The sequence below is a fragment of the Panulirus ornatus genome, chromosome 32 (assembly GCF_036320965.1).
Source record: "Panulirus ornatus isolate Po-2019 chromosome 32, ASM3632096v1, whole genome shotgun sequence".
NCBI classification, from domain to species: Eukaryota; Metazoa; Arthropoda; class Malacostraca; order Decapoda; family Palinuridae; genus Panulirus; species Panulirus ornatus.
In genome coordinates, this window is record NC_092255.1 from 4,016,516 (window position 1) to 4,025,644 (window position 9,129).

The 9,129-nt window shown below is 41.3% G+C and overlaps 1 long non-coding RNA gene across 1 annotated transcript in view; it reads left to right on the forward strand.

Moving 5' to 3' along the window:
* LOC139759293 (uncharacterized) overlaps positions 1-8,275 on the forward strand; it is a 37,411-nt gene extending 29,136 nt beyond the window's left edge. The window contains exons 2-5 of the long non-coding RNA XR_011715030.1: positions 2,264-2,432; positions 4,762-4,854; positions 6,217-6,310; positions 7,124-8,275. This is a non-coding gene — a long non-coding RNA (uncharacterized lncRNA). The remainder of the gene's footprint in view (positions 1-2,263; positions 2,433-4,761; positions 4,855-6,216; positions 6,311-7,123) is intronic.
* Positions 8,276-9,129: the final 854 nt, after the last annotated feature.

Consider the following 9,129-nt stretch of genomic DNA (forward strand, 5'->3'; position numbering starts at 1 on the left):
AGAGAGAGAGAGAGAGAGAGAGAGAAGCCATCTTGTGTCTGTGAGTGATTATAAAAATTAATGGATAATTCCCATGGTTTTAACCCCGTCAGGTGTGTGTGGGGGGGGGGGGTAAATGGTCGTGTGTGTGTGTGTGTGTGTGTGTGTGTGTGTGTGTGTGTGTGACGGAAGACAAGAAAGAAAACGGGAGAGAGAAACGTGTGTACAGGAAGGGGACTGTAATTAGACCAAACTACACCATTGTGGGGCTGTTAAGACTCAAGGCTTGTTACCACATGGCGCTACAGGTGTTCACAGTGTACAACTGAACATTGTACACCGTCTGTGTTCTCTGTGTACTTTAAATTTCCCCCGAAAATGGAAGGAAAGGGTTCTAAATTTGCCTTCTGTCAGGTGGGGCAGTGGTTTGTAAGGTAACCGCCTCACGTGTTTTACGTGATGATAAATTTGTATTTTACAAGTAAATCATGTTATTTTTATTTCGCGTTTCATATTTACTTAGTGTGAATATCGAAAACTCAATTGATTGCTTGTTTGGGAGGGAATAGGTTGTTGAAGACCATGTAAACATGGCTTTTTTGATCGCATTTTGCTTATGTTTACATCCCTCGTTTTCTGTTGGTAATGACTGCTTGTCAGCGCAAAGAAATCGGAAACGACCCATTTTTAGCAAGTTATATACACATTTGGCGTTTATATTCGGTTGATGTAATGTGTATAGGTAATACGTAATAAAGTTTCTTTAATACTTTTTAACTCGATAAAATATATTCAAAAAAGGATTTATATATATTTCTGATCATAACTACAAATTTTTATTTTTCAACTTCAGTTCCAAAATAATGACATTATTACACTGTTGTATAGATGGTTTCTGAGTAGAAATGGTTGGTTATATATATATATATATATATATATATATATATATATATATATATATATATATATATATATATATATTATCCCTGGGGATAGGGGATTAAGAATACTTCCCACGTATTCCCTGCGTGTCGTAGAAGGCGACTAAAAGGGGAGGGAGCGGGGGGCTGGAATTCCCCCTCTCGTTTTTTTTAAGTTTCCAAAAGAAGGAACAGAGTGGGGCCAGGTGAGGACATGCCAAAAAAGGCCCAGTCCTCTGTTCTTAACGCTACCTCGCTAACGAGGGAAATGGCAAATAGTTTAAAAAAAAAGGAAAATATATATATATATATATATATATATATATATATATATATATATAGAGAGAGAGAGAGAGAGAGAGAGAGAGAGAGAGAGAGAGAGATGTGTGGAAATAAAAAGAGCGTGGTTGAGAGAGCAGAAGAGGGTGTTTTGAAATGGTTTGGGCACATGGAGAGAATGAGTGAGGAAAGATTGACCAAGAGGATATATGTGTCGGAGGTGGAGGGAACGAGGAGAAGAGGGAGACCAAATTGGAGGTGGAAAGATGGAGTGAAAAAGATTTTGTGTGATCGGGGCCTGAACATGCAGGAGGGTGAAAGGAGGGCAAGGAATAGAGTGAATTGGAGCGATGTGGTATACAGGGGTTGACGTGCTGTCAGTGGATTGAGTCGGGGCATGTGAAGCGTCTGGGGTAAACCATGGAAAGCTGTGTAGGTATGTATATTTGCGTGTGTGGACGTGTGTATGTACATGTGTATGGGGGGGGGGGGTTGGGCCATTTCTTTCGTCTGTTTCCTTGCGCTACCTCGCAAACGCGGGAGACAGCGACAAAGTATAAAAAAAAATATATATATATATATATATATATATATATATATATATATATATATATATATATATTGACTTCAATTACCCCTGAATTAAAATGATAGAAAAATTCTACTGGATCATCTTCATATAGTGCATATCTGCAAAATGTTGTGTGATATTGACAAATTTTTTAACAAATTCATAGATGATAAAATTAATAATAATTCCAAGATAAATTGAAGGTGAAATTATATTGACCCATCATTATTCAAAGGCCGTTTTTGATAACGTATTTGATAGACATTTTGAAATAGACATAAGTTGATAGATATGTTAAAGAAAACTTATGCATTTAAACCCAATTTTTCGTACATAAGATTTTTTTCCACGTAATTTTTATTTTTAAATTTTAGACATTAATAAAATAGGTCAATTTTATTTTTTGAATTTAGGCATTTTAAAAATTGAAGATATATACACACTCATGTATAGAAAGTAGGAATATAGCTATATCTATAGTGACTCTATATTTTTTTCTATATATATTTTTGAGGCCATCTGGTCGTCCCTAGAGAAGAAGAAGAAGAAGAAGGAGGAGGAGCGTAGTAATAATGGCGGCAGTTGTGATCATTCAAAACAACACAGCGGTTGAGAGAGAGCGGCAGCCATCTTGGATTCCCTGTGCCTCTCGCCCTGTCCCGTTCAAATTTACGTTTCTTCAGGTAAATTAACATCTACTGTTAATTACGTCATAATTAACAGTCAGGAGACTGAAATATATATTTTTTGTGATAATTAGATGACGTTATGGTAATGTTCTTTGATTGTTATATGTTTTTTGTCTGATTTATAAAGTATTCAGAAAATAAGCATCAGTGTTGGATGTGATGTTTGTGGATAGGAAGGTACGACCCTTGAACACGACGGTATACGACCCTTGAACACGACGATATACGACCCTTGAACACGACGGTATACGACCCTTGAACACGACGGTATACGACCCTTGAACACGACGGTATACGACCCTTGAACACGACGGTATACGACCCTTGAGCACGACGGTATACGACCCTTGAGCACGACGGTATACGACCCTTGAAACACGACGGATACGACCCTTGAGGCACGACGGTATACGAACCTTTGAACCGACGGTATACGACCCTTGAACCGGACGGTATACGACCTTGAAACACGGTATACGACCCTTGAACACGACGGATACGACCCTTGTGCACGACGGTATACGGAACCTTGAACACGACGGTATACGACCCTTGAAACACGACTGGTATTACGGACCCTTGAGCACGACGGTATACGACTTGAGCAACGACGGTCTACGACCCTGAGCACGACGGTACCCTTGAACACGACGGTATACGACCCTTGAGCACGACGGTATACGACCCTTGAGCACGACGGTATACGACCCTTGAGCACGACGGTATACGACCCTTGAGCACGACGGTATACGACCCTTGAACACGACGGTATACGACCCTTGAGCACGACGGTATACGACCCTTGAACACGACGGTATACGACCCTTGAACACGACGGTATACGACCCTTGAGCACGACGGTATACGACCCTTGAGCACGACGGTATACGACCCTTGAGCACGACGGTATACGACCCTTGAGCACGACGGTATACGACCCTTGAACACGACGGTATACGACCCTTGAACACGACGGTATACGACCCTTGAGCACGACGGTATACGACCCTTGAACACGACGGTATACGACCCTTGAGCACGACGGTATACGACCTTTGAACACGACGGTATACGACCCTTGAACACGACGGTATACGACCCTTGAGCACGACGGTATACGACCCTTGAGCACGACGGTATACGACCCGTGGATGTAATATCCCCATATCTGATGTGTTTATGTTTTCTATTTACATTCCTTTATCTTACCCTAACGTCACATTTTTCTAACAACAATCCAAAGTCAATAAAAATTATCGGTATGGTTCAAACAAAAAAAAAAAATATATTCGGATAACAAGTTTTTAAAAACTCTTGAATTTATTTCAAGACAAGAGAAAACGAGAGAAAGAAAACGAAAACCAGAGCTTTTGAGAAAAAAAGAAAATGGGTATATTGAGGGAAGGGGGAGGGGGAAGGGGGGGGAGGAGGGAGGTCATTAAATGTGGGGTCGCTCGCTACCTGCCCCACCCTACCCTACCCTACCCCTTGGGGCAACATGGGGCGCCCCGATATTAATAATATATTCCAGAAGTTTCGTTATAACTTAGGGTTAACATGAAGGTCGGGGGGGGGGGGGGAGGGGGAGATAAGAACGTAAACAAATGCTAGATAGATGCGTGAGAGAGAGAGAGAGAGAGAGAGAGAGAGAGAGAGAGAGAGAGAGAGAGAGAGAGAGAGAGAGAGAGAGAGAGAGAATGTGTTTGGGAAGCAATTGCGTCAAACAAGAGAATATCCTTGTTCTGTTTATATATATATATAAATAACTTGTATAGTTTAATGATAAATTATTCATATATACTTTTCGATGTCGTTATAAATTGTGTGTGGGGTTAATTGCCTGAGCACGATGGTACGACCCCCAGGCTACGATGGTTGGGTCGTCATGCCCTAATGGTCGTACCGACGTGCTCAAGGGTCGTACTGACGTGCTCAGGGGTCGTGTGGTCGTAAAGGTCAAAAATTCAGTGTCAATCAAATCGAAATTAGATTTTAGTCTTAGAGAAAATAAATTAACTTCTATGAAGTCAAAATAGAATATTTAATTTCCCATATAGTATTTCCCTTAATGATCTTAGACCTCATTAGAACAATTAATAGGTTAATTATGTCACCAGTTTAGTGTAATCATCTGTTTAGACCAGTTGGTTTAAGCTTAACTGCCAGTTTAGTGTAATCAGCTGTTTAGACCAGTTTTCGACCAGAGGGTCAATTGTTGCCAGATACCTCTATATATATATATATATATATATATATATATATATATATATATATATATATATATATATATATATATATATATATATATATATCGTGCTTCCAGCTGGTTGCTGTGGGAGCCACGCCAGCTGTGGGGGGGGGTGAGGGGGCGTCTGGCCCCAGTCTGGCTCCACCACGCCTCCCGCCTGCTGTACACGTGAGTAGAGAGAGAGAGAGAGAGAGAGAGAGAGAGAGAGAGAGAGAGAGAGAGAGAGAGAGAGAGAGAGAGAAGAATTTCGCTGATAAACATGTTTTTGAAGACCATCTGACCACCTCCCCCCACTCCCCCCTCTGCACCATGTGACTTTTGGCCCCCCCTCTCGCCAGGCACCATGTGACCCTTTGACTCCTCCTCACCAGGCACCATGTGACCTTTGACTCCTCCTCACCAGGCACCATGTGACCTTTGACTCCTCCTCACCAGGCACCATGTGACCTTTGACCCCTCACCAGGTACCATATGACCTTTGACCCCTCACCAGGTACCATATGACCTTTGACCCCTCACCAGGTACCATATGACCTTTGACCCCTCACCATGCACCATATGACCTTTGACCCCTCACCAGGCACCATGTGACCTTTGACCCCTCACCAGGCACCATATGACCTTTGACCCCTCACCAGGCACCATGTGACCTTTGACCCCTCACCAGGCACCATATGACCTTTGACCCCTCACCAGGCACCATATGACCTTTGACTCCTCACCATGCCCCATGTGACCTATGACCCCCTCACCAGGCACCATGTGACCTTTGACCCCCTCACCAGGCACCATGTGACCTTTGAACCCCTCACCATGCCCCATGTGACCTTTGACCCCTCACCAGGCACCATGTGACCTTTGAACCCCTCACCATGCCCCATGTGACCTTTGACCCCTCACCAGGCACCATGTGACCTTTGACTCCCCTCACCAGGCACCATATGACCTTTGACTCCCCTCACCATGCCCCATGTGACCTTTGACCCCTCACCAGGCACCATATGACCTTTGACCCCCTCACCAGGCACCATGTGACCTTTGAACCCCTCACCATGCCCCATGTGACCTTTGACCCCTCAATAGGCACCATGTGACCTTTGAACCCCTCACCATGCCCCATGTGACCTTTGACCCCCTCACCAGGCACCATATGACCTTTGACCCCTCACCAGGCACCATGTGACCTTTGACCCCTCACCAGGCACCATATGACCTTTGACTCCCCTCACCATGCCCCATGTGACCTTTGACCCCTCACCAGGCACCATGTGACCTTTGACCCCTCACCAGGCACCATATGACCTTTGATTCCCCTCACCATGCCCCATGTGACCTTTGACCCCTCACCAGTCACCATGTGACCTTTGACCCCTTCACCAGGTACCATATGACCTTTGACCCCCTCACCAGGCACCATATGACCTTTGACCCCTCACCAGGCACCATGTGACCTTTGACCCCTTCACCAGGTACCATGTGACCTTTGACCCCTTCACCAGGCACCATGTGACCTTTGACCCCCCTCACCAGGTACCTGCTCCACTGGACGTACCACGGCTTGACCTTCCTTTTGGGCAGTATAAGCGTCATCATGGGCATTATTGATGGCGTTGTCACCTTTATGGTAAGTATATCACTATCTTCTTCTCGTCTGGTTTCTGTTGGCCATGTCTGTTGCCCATCTATGTTCTGTGTCCATGTCTCTTTTTTTTTCTTTGGATTTCTCTTTAAATTATTTTGTTCTGTTTTTGTGTGTGTGTGTCGTTGTCTCTAGTCTTTCTATCTTTGGTCTGTTTCCCTTTCTGTTGCCTCGGTCTGTTTCATGTATTTCTGTTCCCCTTTTGTTCTGCTACTTTACTTTTCTGTTGTTTCTCTGTGCTTTGTCATTTCCTGAGCTGTTTTATTATATTTCCTGCTTCTCGTTTTCTGTTACCTTATATTTTTCTATGTATTCTGTTCCCCATCTCTTTCCTAACTTGTCTGTTGCCTCCTTTTTATATTTCCTGTTAACCTTCAAATCTATTTCATTTTGCTATTTTGTCTGTCTTTTTTTTCTGTTGCTCATTTCATCATATTATCTGTTTCTTTCTGTTTCCTATTTCTGTGTCATCTGTCTGTTTTACATTCTCTGTTTCTGTTTCTTTGTCGCTCTGTATCTGTTGGCACAGGCACACACACACACACACACACACACACACACACATATATATATATATATATATATATATATATATATATATATAGAGAGAGAGAGAGAGAGAGAGAGAGAGAGAGAGAGAGATAGATAGCTAGATAGATAGATAGATAGATAAATAGATAGATAGATAGATAGATAGATAGATATAGATAAACAAAGAGAAAGAAAACGGGGCGTGGGTCTAGAGACGCCCCGTTGCATTGTGGGTAATGACGTCACCGAACGGCTCCTCCTCCCCAGTCTGTGTGGTGCTTCGGTCCGCTGTTGCGCATCCGTCTGTTGTGTGGCCACTGTTGCCGCTGCTTCTGTTGCCGCTGCTTCTGTTGCTGTTGCTGTTCTCCCCCAAGAGCCAGCTGGACCTTAGATGGGTCCAGCTGGCGCCATCAAAAACCCCATACTCTCCACCCGGACCACTGGGTCGTGTAGGACCCCCATGCGCCGTTTTCTTTCCCTCGTCTCCAAGGACTGAATTTTCTTTTTTCTTTTTTTTTTTTTACCTTGGTGTCTTCTAAGGCCAGTTATAAGGGCTATAAGTAACCTTATAAGCTCAATTAACATTAATTATATAATTATATTAATTATATAATTTCATCAATAAAAAACTTCAAATTATTTTCAAAATTAGTCAGACACGGGTTCTGTAAATATGTCTCACAAATTATCAATGTAAATCTAACATCGGTTTGCTGGCAATTTGGTAAAATTGGCAATTCCTCTGTAAATCAAACTTGCTTTATATACAGAATCCCTCATGTAAGTCACCTGTGTAAATTGAGACCCTTGTAAATCACCTGTGTAAATTGTGAGACAGTGTGTATGTCAATGTGTAAATTCAGCTATTTGTATATGACATCATGTAAATTCTGGGACACTTTTAGGTCAGCTATGTAAATTATCAACCCCTTTGTTTGTAAATCATGTGAATTATTAGCCAATTTTACGTCATCTATGTAAATTCAAAGCAACATATATGTTAGCTATGTACATTCCAAGTCACTTGTGTGTCTAGTTATGTAAATTGTAAGTGAAACATCTGTCAGCTATGTAAATTGCGAACCGCTTCTGTGTATAGACTAAGCCACCTGTTTGTAAACTCTGTAAATCTTGAAAAAAATTTGCTTCAGGTGTGTAAATTATAAACATTTATATACATGTAGGTTGATAGTCAGTGTTCATGATTTATATCATTCCTAGAGTAATTTACCAGCTTTGTAAACACAAAATGACCTTAGATATATCAATTTATAATTAATTTACAATGAAAATGTGATATTAACTTTGTAAATTGTAAACCAGAGACGAAAATAACAAATCTTCACTTACCTTCGTACATACATCTTTATATATATATTTCTTCATTGATAAACGAGAATAAAGGACTTATGAAATATTCCAGGACATCAAGATTATCTGGAAGAGTTTAATTATCCTAAAACTTCACCTACCTTCCTTCCATTACCTGTAATATCTCAACAGACAAAGCAATTTGTGATCGAGTCGCTTAACGACTAAAGAGATCCAAGTCTTCAATAGTTACCCATAAATCAGGAAGAAAACTAGAGTAATATAATTGTAGAAAACGGGAATATTTTTGAGGGTAGCTTAGGTATATACGCCAACAGGTAAGTCTTTTATTGAAGTAATTTGACGCATTAGATGCTAAAGTGCGTCCAGTAACAAACGCTTTATGAAATAAATTTATCATCTACATACAGTAGGTAGATTGACTGACAGTTACTGGATAATTCGCCTGCTCAATTAACATGAAAAATGACCACTTGTTTCATTTTTTCGAATCCCTTGAGACATTTGAGCACATTGGGAGACTGTATAGTCAGAAACACTTAAGAAAAAAAGTGTTCGGACGAAGTCAACTACATCATACAACCTACAACACTTAAATCTAGACGGAAGCTCTGGTACAAGCAATTCCTGGCACGTAACCATCCAACAACCACGTCTTTGGGGTCACAAACAACTGCAAACAAGACAAAAAAATAAGAGACTGACTCGCTAAGGTTCAGATCTGTTCGAAACAAGCTTCATATGTAGTTAAGAAACTGCTAAGGAAAATGGTAAGTCTACGATTGAATAAATAAATTTAAGAAGGCAATCCAATTACATGATTCTTATATCAAACCTAATCTATGAACAGTGTACCACAATCCATCTTCTATTCTAATCGCTTTTGTCATTATACTCCAATTACCATAAATTTGAATATGTCTAAAGTGCGTGTGTGATCT